The sequence below is a fragment of the Lactuca saligna genome, chromosome 8 (genome assembly GCF_052625555.1).
Source record: "Lactuca saligna cultivar CGN05327 chromosome 8, ASM5262555v1, whole genome shotgun sequence".
Lineage (NCBI taxonomy): Eukaryota > Viridiplantae > Streptophyta > Magnoliopsida > Asterales > Asteraceae > Lactuca > Lactuca saligna.
This window is the reverse complement of record NC_136424.1, coordinates 111,220,314-111,233,680: the sequence shown is the minus strand read 5'-3', so window position 1 is coordinate 111,233,680 and position 13,367 is coordinate 111,220,314.

Genomic DNA, 13,367 nt, shown 5'->3' with positions numbered 1-13,367 from the left:
ATTAATCTTCAGGTCGAGATACATAAGTATAGATCTATATGGGGTGACATCCCCACTTGCGGTTGCTAGCTACAACCATGATCGATCAATCGAAGCGGGTAATAAGTGTCTATTATTTTTACTATAATATCCAATGAAGCGTTGTAGGTGGGGGAACATTCAGTCACATAGCTCAGTTATATGACTCACTATAAAGATTAACTGGAATATCTCTCTCTCTCTCTCTCTCTCTCTCTCTCTCTCTCTCTTTCTCTCTCTCTCTCTACAAACCATGGGCTTGGTTGCTTTCAAAACTATTTTAAGTATGGATTTACTTATATAACAGTACAATTTGGTTGTTCAAGTATATTCAAGGATTCTTTACAAACACAATTTTAAGTATATATTTACATATACAAAGATACATTTTGGATATCAAAGACTCTTTACAAACACAATTTTAAGTATTGTTATGCTTACAAAGAAAATACTCTTTATACATTTTTATAAGCATTACTGTTGTTAGCCGAAAGCCTATAACTCTAACCAGCCTTATGTTGACCCTCAAAACGACATGTATTCTCAGGAAATCACTAAACAAACATTCAAGACGAATTAGATTACAGGTGACCTAGTTTACTAGGTGTTGTATTATCTGCCTATCTATTAAGGCAATCCATGTAATATTATTATCTGTAAGAACCTTGTATTGAACATCAAGATGGAATACAAATGCTATTTTTTTATTGTTGTACTTATGCTATATGTTAAGTTTACTTGTGATCCATGAACTTAGTCGCACAGCGCGACATGTTCCGCCGCCTCGGCCGGGGGTGTGACACACGCAAGCATAACTAGAAAAAAATATTAAATTATAGGCTCAGTTTGTTAATTAATTAAATTAAACATGCGATTGCTTTTTTTATTAGTTTAATGCTTAGAGCTTGCTAGTAAGATAGCCCTTGCTCTCATTATTTTAAGTCTTGCCTTTTGTACTAAGTGTTGGTATAAAAGAAAGGGGTGAGCGATGAGTTGAAGCTAGTTCTTTTGGCATCTTTCTTCTTCTGTTTTCTCTAAGTATGGCCAAAATTAGAGGTTTTGATCCTCTCTCCATGTATTGCATTTTAGAGCTCATTCTTGGTTCATAATGTTGTTTCTCTTTAAGAATATTTTGGAATATGTCTTAAAGCTTAAGAACAACTTAGTAAAAGTAAAGGACTAGCATCTACTAGTGGTTTTATTCATGCTTGGTGGATACATTATAGAGAACTTCTCTTTTGGATTTTCATGTGACACTTCATCAACATCCAATCTTTCATGAGAACCAAAGTCTTAAAAGGTTATAACACTTAACTTTTTATGGTTGTTTTAATATTTCTAAATCTTTCAAAATAATTCTTTGTGGGATAAAATAGTTTTAGTTTATTCAAAATAAAATGCTTTTGTTGCTTATTACATCAAATTTTAGACTATAATTGGACTATTTTTTTTAAAAAAAAAACTAACAATTATGAGTTTTGATTATCTGTATGCTTCCACTATCTCTTTTGTTTCCTAAAATACCCTCATAACCCAACAAAGAGGTTACCTAAATCACTGATTACATGTGACGTTGAGCTAGTATCCATGTACCATGCATTGTTTGCTTGTTGAATATGCATTGTGTGAATATGTAATGATGTAGTATATTTGCTAATAAGAATATCAGGCCCGTTGTGAAAAAATATAGGCCCGAGTTGTCAAGTTGGTTTGAGGAGTGTAGTTAGGCCTAGGCCTAAGGATATCAGACAGATGAGGCAAAGCACTAGTATACAAGTAGGGTGGAATTGACCAGTGTTGTTGATATTGGTGAGGGAAAATGGTGGATAGAAATCATTTTTGGCGGCATCAATGTTTGCATCTGTCATAATATATAGAAGATGAGAATTTAGGAAGAGAATAGCAAGAAGATGAAAGGACACAAGGTGGAGCGAGAAGGAGCAACCACTGATAGAAAATGGTATTATGATAACCATGATACCATATAGATGGTTAATTTTTGTGTTTCTTAATCGAACATATAAGTAGAAGGGAATCCCCATAATTAAGAAAAGGATATACACAACTAAATACAATAGATACAATATATATATATATATATATATATATATATATATATATATATATATATATATATATATGTGTGTGTGTGTGTGTGTGTTATATAATACATGCCAAAACTTATGTTACTTTAAGCAAATTTTAATAACGGTTTTAATAATTTGAACTTATGTTTCTTAATTGATTGATAAATAAGACTTTTAATGTTTTGAAACCCTAACTCTTTAACTTATATTATTTAACTGATTAGTTAACTAAAATATTTTAACTATATAATAAGAACATTTTCATGATTTTTTCTCTTTTGTTTTTATATTTCTTATCTATGTTGCATGAAATCAGAAAAGAAGGGGCACATATGATGGTTACTTCAATTTCACATATTGGAATCGATACCACTAAAGAGGTAGGCGGTCGTTAACTGGTCATCAGATGATCCAAATACAGATTTTTTTAATTATTTTGCTTCATGATTTGTAAAATCTATTTTTATATTCATGATTTACCTTAGTTTTTAGCTACAAATTGAAGAATGGGTTGCATGAATATAAAGTCAAATGTAGGCTTTCTAAAATATATAGTTGAAAATCAAATATTATGTTTATTAATAGACTTGTTTTAAAACACTTGATGAGGTTGAGATTTATATATAATGGTATATTTTGTATGACTTCATTCTTAATTTCAATGTTTAATATTTGAAAGTTAATATCTAATATCTTGGATGTTTTTGTATAATATTAAAGGAAATCTCCAGAAAAGTCGTAAAATTTTAGTCTAATTTATGAAAAAGTCTCGAACTAATTTTTGTTTACAGAAAAGCACAGAATACTAGCTAAAACTTTGAAAAAAAACCCCTTTTGGCCGGTTTTTATAGATTTAGCCGGTATTCTATCATTTTTCGTTAGTTTGCTCAAAATATTAGGATTTTTCTGAAAATTACCTGATAACCAAAATATTGGGACTTTTTTGAAATTTACTATGAAATTAATGGATATTATTATTAACAAATCATTTATCAACATAAAATATTTTTTTATTATAAACAAAGAAAATACATTTGTTGCTAATTTTTAGGAATATAATGGTCGATTATGTACTTCTCTATTATTTGTTGACCATTTCAAAGTCTCTATGTTCTTCATATGTATCGGTGTGGGTGTCATAGTGAGAATTACTCTATTAGGCGTGACCAATAGAAGAGTTAATCATATTTATTAATACACAATCAATAAGTGTCTACTTGCTATTAGGCATGATACTATATGATCAAATGTTATTAGAAAATATCGTTACACGAACATATAGATCTTTCATTATGTTCTTTAACTTAGCTACCACCTAACCTCAAAACATTACGCGATAACAACCATAAAATTACACACATCTATCGAGAGTGAAAAGCAAACTTTCAATGACAATTTAAATAGATAATCACCCGTCACTTGTTTCCATATAAATTATCATTCACGGTTCACTTTTCACATTTTATAGACGTGTGTTAGCTGATGGTTGTTAACATGTGAGGTATGAATGTTGGTTGGTAGTTAAGTTAAACAACATAAGAGGAACACCAACGTTAGAGGAATGCTAACTAAGTACATCTTACCATCATACCCACAACAATGCATAGGAAGAACGTAGAGAGTTTGAGTGGTCAGGAAGCAATAGAGGAGTACTTAGACCATCAATTTATTCCTAGAAATTAACAACAAATGTATTTCCTTTGTTTTATAATAAGAATATATTTTATGTTTATAAATGATTTGCTAATAAAAATATCCATTAATTTCATAATAATTTTCAAAAAAGTCCCAAAATTTTGGTTATCTGGTAATTTTTGGAAAAGTTCCAAAATTTTGAACAAATTAACAAAAAAGGACAGAATACTAGCAAAATCTGCGAAACCAGCTGAAAATGGTTTTTTCGAAGTTTTAACCAGTATTCTGTGCTTTTCTGTAAACAAAATTTAGTTTGAGATTTTTTTCATAAATTTGCCTAAATTTTAGGATTTTTTTGGAGATTTTCTTAATATTAATAGTGTAATACAAAATATTTTTGGTGAGTATTGTTTATTAATAATAATAATTCATTAAAAACAACTTATTTTGTTTTTTTCCTAACAAAATTATCGGTTAATAGAAAAACAAATTTTAAAGTGTATTTCAATTATATTATTGTTATGAAAAAACTTAATATTTATTGGATGATATAGAACTTGAAACAAAGTTTGAAAATGTCTATACTATATTAGATAGTATCAAAATATCGATTAATTGAGTTTTTTTATTATTTGTAAAAGTTTGATACTATCTAATAATAAAAAACTCAATTAACCAATATTTTGATATTATCTAATCTCAAAATAATATTTTGATACTATCTAATTTGTACAAACATTTTCAAACTTTATTTCAAGTTTTATATCATCCAATAAATATTAAGTTTTTGAAACTCTTTTAATATATGTACCCTTCCAATAGAAAAATAAATCAAAAAAACCATATGAGTAAACTCTTAACTTTTACCTAAGATAATTTTAACCGTATATTACATGTCTGCATGCTTGCATAACACGAAGATTACATCTAGTGTGTATATATATATATATATATATATATATATATATATATATATATATATATATATATATATATATATATATATATATATATATATATATATATATATATATATATATATATATATATATATATATATATATATATATATATATATATACACACACACACACTAGCCGTTTGCTCGCGCAAAGCGGCAGCGGCGAATAGTTTCTTTCAAGCAATTATTTCCATTCGGATATATATTATATTTCCAAGAACACTTGCAGCATTATCGATCAGTTTCACAAAAAGAAAAAGTACAATGCCAAAACCAAAAAATATTGTGGTGGTGGATTGCATGGAGGAAAAGGAGATAAAGATTTGAATTAGTCTCCAGTCAACTATATTTTATGCAAAAAATTATGGAACTCCAATTTGAATGAGCTTTTAAATTTCAAACGATTTGTCGAAAAGAAGTGTTTCAGATTTCGAATGCACCAGATACCAGAGAAGAGATATTTTAGGAGTATAAGTTGGGTCAAAATTGATGAAAATACTAATTCAATCCTTAAAAATAAGGAAATGCTAATTTAAATGTGTTTTTAATACTTGTATCCTTAGCATTATCATTTGTAAGATATATATTATAATATTATTATATTGATAGTTGGTTGTACTTTAAGTTTAAAAATTTGAACGTCTTAAAAAAATATTATTATTATATTGATTTTATTTATAAAAATAGTAAGATGTCTTAAAAAAATATTATTGTTATATTGATTTTATTTATAAAAATAGTAAAATTTCTTTTATAAGATAGTATAGATATACCCCACCAATAGTGTCTTTCTGTTTAGTTTTTTGCTTGGCCTGGTTCTTTGTTTTGAAATTTTGGCCGCTCCAAGAAAATTTTAAAAAAGTGTAAAAGGATGAAGGACATAAATGTTATTTTCGCATTTTACCGGTTATATCCGGTTACAACGCGGTATGACCAGGGACCGCTTCAACCACATTTGTAATGTAATGCTTGACTTTTAGGAAGTACCTACAGTATTAATGACTCATTATTTTCAATTAAATAACATATATTTTTAATTAATTAATTTGTTTTTATCGAAATTACGAAAAAGGAAACGTAGCGCAATATAGTATGCGCTTATATATATTTTTTATTCCATAGTTTAGGGAAACTATTTAAATTTTAGGATACTATTTAATATATTATTTCAACATATGGATTAAAGAATTGTGTCTTGGGATTATTTACCATCACCTTTTATTTTGTCACGATCAATCTTATTAAACAAATAGATAAAAAAAACATATTATATATTACATTAACATGTTGTATAAATCATGTAATCTTATCCTAATTGTTGTAATATAGATACTATATTTTTTTGATTTAAAAAAAAAAAAATCAAATCCACTATTCGGGATATGGAAGACGACGAAGATGTGTCTGCTCAAAATAAACATTTTATGATCATATAAATAAGTTACAAATGAAAATAAAAATGAAAATTATATCCTTATGATATGATCATTTCTGAATATTCACATCAACCAATTTTGAGTTCCATGATACATATAATAGGAAAACTAAAATAGTAAAATGCATAAAAGTTGATGTTCATACCTGAATTAAAGAACTATATCTTTTTATTATTATTAAAGATAAAAATGGAAGATCTAACTATTTATATATACAACTATAGAATATACAAGTTGACAGGTATACAAGGAGGCCGGCAAATATCAAAAGGATGAGCATATGGTTTTCTTTGTTTATTTCTCTTGATATAAAATTGTAAAAAACATCCTCTCATTCTTTGAGAATATATATATATATATATATATATATATATATATATATATATATATATATATATATATATATATATAGAGAGAGAGAGAGAGAGAGAGAGAGAGAGAGAGAAAGAAAGAGAGAGAGGTTCATATATAAACTTTAAGTATTGTGTAAATGTATAACCAATTTTGAACCAATCAACATAAAATGGTAGTTTAGGAATTTTGTATAAACTTATTTTAATAAGCCAAAATAAACTCATGTATTTATGGATTTTCCTCTTTTAAAGGGGATCAATTATTTTCCCCCCTTAAATCAATCTTTCAGCGTCTTCAACATGACCCCATGAAGAAACCATAAGCAAACATTTGAGGTGAATGGTGATCAACGACCCCTATCTCAACTGATCAAGTTAATTGATAAGAGCATCTGTTGACCATGTGTAACCACTTCCCCCGAATATTAATCGTCCAATTCTGGTTTTGAAACAACCCCTAAATGTGCGATTTTCAGGGTTTACACCATTTTTTTTTTATTTTCAGGGTAGGACATGTACCTGAACTAATGTTAGATCTAGAAGCTCTAAGGAGAACTGGTGTGGGAGGATGTCACACCCCCAAACCTGGGGCTGAGGACGTCATGTGCAGTATCATAACAATTAAATAGTAAAGAAAGCAAACACAACCATCGTATACGTAATTGAAAAGGTTACATCATTGTAAGCATACATGTTTCCAAAAGTCAATTAGAATATAATGTCAAAAGATTTATTTAACACGTTAGCATCAAATCTTCAAAAGTTGTTGATAACCTGATTTACTGGTTTCCTGAGAATACAAGTTATTTGAAAAAGTGTCAACATTTAAGTTGGTGAGTTCATAAGCACTTGTATGAATAATTGTATGTCATTCATTAAGATGAAATCACGTTTATTTCCAAAATATCCGATGTTTACTATAAAATGTGTTGTAAGTCGTTTGCTTATAAAATAAGAGTGTTTACTCCGGAAAATCCTATATTTTCCATAAAACTTAATTGTAAAATGTTTGTTTGTAAAGTAATTGTGTTTATCCCGGAAAATCCTATATTTTCCATAAAACTGAATTGTAGTCTTTTACATTCCAAGACCGAAAGATACAAGTATACATGTCATACTTACTTTAGTAATATGTAGTTTTATTCATAAATAAATTTTTTTTGAAGAGATATGTTTTTACGTAAAATAAGAGTATTATCGAATTCACGTAAAAATAACGTATTTTCGTTTATCATGTGAGTTTTTATAACCGTGCTGAAATGAATTGTCTGCCTTAACATTCTTTAGGCATCGAAATGTTATGACATTTGTCACCCATAACCTGCCGGTCTGGCTGTAGCTATTATCCAGGGTGCGGGATCATCATTCCCGTATAGATCTATACACAAGTATCACTTGGATTATAAAATAGGACTTCCATGTATACCTTTGGTAGGAACGATGAAGACGAAGGACTCACAAATTTCCAACAAGATACGCGTTTTTGTAACGAACATGTTCGTACCTGAAATTGTGACTCCTTTTGTTATGTTTATAATACATATTAAAATAATCGTATTTTTATATAATCGTTTCCTTGCCCCGAAAGGATAAAATAATATGAATGTTTCCCAAAGTATACCTATTATAATTTAGAATGTATGTTTCGTCGAAAATGATAACCGTTTCATTTTAACATGTTTTGCATGTAAATGTTTGCCAATTTAATAATAACGTAGTTTCGCATATTTGATGTTCTGACGTAATAGGTACATAAAATGTAAGAAAACATAAACAATGGTTTGTATATTAACACAAGTTTCCTTGTGTTTTACTTGTATCCCCCTCCCTTAAAACATAGAAAAAGTTATGAAAATTTTGAGGAATGAACTCGCCTCGAGTGTGATAGCGGTTTTGATAACGGGATAGAAATGGTGACTTTCGATTTAGAAGACAAAACCATAGTCGTATCCTAATGTTTAAACACATATTAATGTGTGAATATTTGATAATAATCATAAGATGGTTGTTAAACATTAGGATTCTATAGGAACTTACTAATACTGAAATCAAACTTGAAGCAATGGTCTCCTAGAGTAATTTGGATCTTGTAAATGAAAGGAAATGATTTTGATACTTGAGAGAGAATGGGTATGGTTTTTGTTTACTGGGGGTGAAAAATAACGAATGGATTCTATTATGTATCTTATATATGAAGTAAAAACGAGGAGGTGATGTGATGTTTACATTGGTAAATGGGATTATCACATTGGGAAAATAAATAATGATAAGATATCTAGATATTTAAGGAGTTTACCACCTAATTGAAGGGGTTTGCGGCCAAAAGAAAGTGTTTACTGCCAAGTATGACCGATATCTCACATATGTACTCACAAAAGAGAGTTTTCGGCCATAATGTCTAAAGAGTAAAGGGTTTTCGGCCATAATGTCCCAAGAGTAAAGGGTTTTCAGCCATAATGTTCAAAGAGTAAAGGGTTTTTGGCCATGGCACCCCAAAGCAAGAGATTTTGGCCATGGCATCCCAAAAGCAAGAGATTTCGGCTATAATGGGTTTTAGGATGTTGATTTCGATTTTATATTATTCCAAGATTCTAAAACTCAAAATCCTTTAAGTAATAAGCCATGGCATGCTTATAGACTTATTACTTGGACTTTTGTTGACTTGTAACAACATAAATCAACAAGGGTTTCTATATAAATATTGTTTTCAACGTATATATATATATATATATATATATATATATATATATATATATATATATATATATATATATATATATATATATATATATATATATTAACATATATAAGTTTGTATTCTTGGCATCCAAACTTCTTATTGGATTAATGTTATGGTGATACTTCACTTGTACACGGTTGTAGTTTAAACTTTTATTTGAACATGGTTGATTTACATTGATTTGAAATAACGGGTTGTTACATTATCCCCCTTTTAGATGGAATTTCGTCCCGAAAATGTTTCTAAAGTGGTACTCATGTACTAGGGAAAAGGTGTAGGTACTTTTGCTTCATTTGATCTTCTCGTTCCCATGTGAACTCAGGTCCTCGTTTAGCATTCCAGCGGACGTTTACTATTGGTATGCAACTTTGTTTCGTTCTCTTGACTTCTCTATCCAAGATTTCTGTAGGATCTTCCATGAAGTGTAAACTCTCGTTAATCTCGATTTCATCGAGTGGAATAACCAGAGTTTCTTCTGATAAACATTTCTTGAGATTGGACACGTGGAAGGTAGGGTGTATATTACTAAGTTCTTGTGTTAGTTGTAGTTTATAGGCTACTGGACCAATCCTTGCGAGGATTTCAAATGGTCTGATGTACCTTGGATTTAGTTTTCGACACTTTCCGAAGTGTATCATGCCTTTCCAGGGTGAGACCTTTAACAGAACACGGTCACTGACATGAAATTCCTAGGGTTTTCGTCGCTTGTCTGCATAGCTCTTTTGTCTGTCTTGAGAGGCTTTCAGTCGTTCACAGATTTGAATAATCTTCTCGGTCATTTCCTTGATGATCTATAGACCAGTGAGAACGCTATAAGGAACTTGTCCTTTAGCTAACTGTGTATCACCCACTTCCGCCCAACACATAGGTGAAATGCGCTTGCGGCCATAGAGGGCTTCAAATGGAGCAGCCTTGATGCTAGTGTGATAACTGTTGTTATATGAGAACTCAACCAGTGGTAAATGGGTATCCCATGCTTTACCAAGTCGATCACATAGGCTCTCAAAATGTTTTCTAGTGTTTGTATCATTCTCTCACTATGTCCGTCTGTTTGCTGGTGGGTGGCTGTACTCATGTCCAACCTAGTTCCTAGGGTTTTTAGAAGTGACTGCCAAAACCGATAGGTAAATTGACTATCTCTATTAGAGATAATAGATATTGGTACTCCATGTAATCGTACTATTTCCTGATGTATTTCATGGTCATTTTTTTCCATCTTGTATGTTTCTTTGATTGGTAGGAAGTGTGCGGACTTAGTTAACCGGTCGACGATCGCCCAGATTGTATCAAGATCACCCGTTGTCTTGGGTAACTTGGTTATGAAATCCATTGTAATCCGCTCTCACTTCCACTCAAGTATCTCTGGTTGTTGTAGTAAACCTAAGGGCTTTTGGTATTCTACCTTTACCTTGGCACAAGTCAGGCACTTGCTCACATAGGTAGCAATTTCTGCTTTCATGTTCGGCCACCAATACAATTTCTTAAGGTCCACATACATCTTGTCTTAACCTGGATAACCAAAGTATCTAGTCTTGTGTGCTTCATTCAAGAAAACTTCTCTGAATTCACCAAACTTCGGAGTCTAGATTTGATTCATGAGATAACGAACTCCATCACCCTTGATTTCTAAGTTTTTATCCATTCCTCTTAGGGCTTCATCGGTCACGTTCTCTGGTTTCAGGGCCTCCACTTGAGCTTCTTTGATTTGTGCGGACATGTGTGAATGGATATTCATGGTTAGTGCTCTTACTTTCTAACCTGATTGCTTCTTTCGACTTAGGGCATCTGCTACTACATAGGATTTTCCGGGATGATAACAAATTTCACATTCATAGTCATTGAGTAGTTCTACCCATCGCTGTTGTCACATTCATAGAGGATATCTATTTTTAATGGTAAGTTTGTTCAGTTCGCGGTAGTCAATGCACATTCGGAACGATCCATCCTTCTTCTTTACGAATAGGACTGGTGCTCCCTAGGGTGAGAAGCTCAGTTTGATAAATAATTTGTTTAGTAGTTCGTTTAGTTGCCTGGATAAATCCTACATTTCTGTTGGGGCTAGACGATACGGTGATTTGGCTGCTGGGGTAGCTCCAGGAATAACGTCAATTCGAAATTCGACCTGTCGCATAGGTGGTACCCCTGGAAGATCTTTAGGAAATACGTCAGGAAAATTACAGACTTTAGGAATACTCTTGAGGTCTTTCACTTCTTTCTTTTCATTCACGACATGTTCCAAGAATACGTGGTATTCCTTGCGTATATCTTTTCGAGCTTTAACGCAAGATATGATGCGAAGGTTCGTAATGGTTTTACCACCGTAAATGACGAGGGTTTCTCCATTTGGCAGATTAAGGATAACGACGTTTTCATAGCATAGAATATCAGCATGATGAGGACATAGCCAATCCATGCCTATAATAACGTCGAAACTTTTTATTTAGACTGGCATAAGGATGATTTGAAAAGAATGATTATTTAGTGTGAGTGTATAGTCTATGTATATGTCATTAGAGTTTTCAATCTTTCCATTTGCCATTTCGACGATGAACGTTCCACTTAATGATTTTGGTGTTTGTTTGAGTAAATGTTTAAAATTGTGGCTCGTGAAACTCCTCTCTGATCCACTATCAAACAGTATCCATGCATAAGAGTCATTGAGGAGAAACGTACCCGTGACCATAGTTGGATCTGCTATTGCCTCTGTTGGGTTTTGAGCATACTAACACTCCTATGGTGTACATGCAACCCTAGAAACCTTGGATCTATGTTTTCTCTAAAATACATGCAAATATGATTTCCAAGGTTTACAACCTAACTAGCATGTTATGGGGTACTTGTAATACAAAACTTTAAGTAGAATAACATACCTTTCTTTTATGGTTGATTGCTTGGAGTTTTGAGCCTACCACCAATAGTGTGGATGCCTCAAGTGGTGTCACAAATCAACAAAACAAGTTGGAAGCTCTTGATAGAATAAGAACACTTATTGAAATCGGCTCACTCTTATGCTTACACACACTAGTGCCAATTCTAGAACCAAAGACTCCTTTATATAGTATGGAGGATTAAGGATAAACCCTAATACCCATGACTCTTCATTTACCTAGGATCCATGGGTTAAAAGCTCCATGGACTCCATATACTCTTAGCCCATCCTAAATAAATAATAGCCTAATATATATATATATATATATATATATATATATATATATATATATATATATATATATATATATATAAACATGATTTTGTATTTAATTAGCTCCATTTCTAATTAAATAATTATGACATCATATTAATATATTATAACTAATAATATCTTAATATATCATAAACATCTTATTCTTAAAAGTATATCCATATGAGTTGTTAGGTAAAGTGCAACCCAAATGGACCATGCCGGGTCGGGTCAAGTTGATACCAAATATAGTTACAAACTTAGACAACTTATCCAACAGTCTCCCACTTGGATAAGTCTGATAACTATAGTTGCAAGTATAACTTCAAAAGTATATCCATATGAGTTGTTAGGTAAAGTGCAACCCAAATGGACCATGCCGGGTCGGGTCAAGTTGATACCAAATATAGTTACAAACTTAGACAACTTATCCAACAGTCTCCCACTTGGATAAGCCTGATAACTATAGTTGCAAGTATAACTTCAAGAACCAACAAGAAATCGTAGCTCTTTGAAACTCTGTTGAACTATGAAGCGCCATTTTACATAAGTGATCATATATTCCTCTATTCTCAAGATATCAGCCGGACAAACACATGGAACATGGTCTAACTTATTGTCCAACATTTGTTTCTCGATCTCTGATTTGTTTGACATAGAACTAAATTGAACACATCAATTAGGTTCTGATCGGGCCCGACACATAAGTCAAAACCAAATCATCGAGGGGCCCAAATATCGCTTCTATTGCTAGAAGGAACATATAAACTTCGACTCATATGCTTGTACTAACTACTCTTTGAATTATGCATAAAAACACGTTTTATGACATCAAGTTACTGATGCATTTTCGTACAATCAATGGATAACCAACTCATAGTCAACAACTAATATCTCTATGTTTGAAGATATATATGATATTACCGTCTTGTGATCACTTGAGATAAATTCCATGA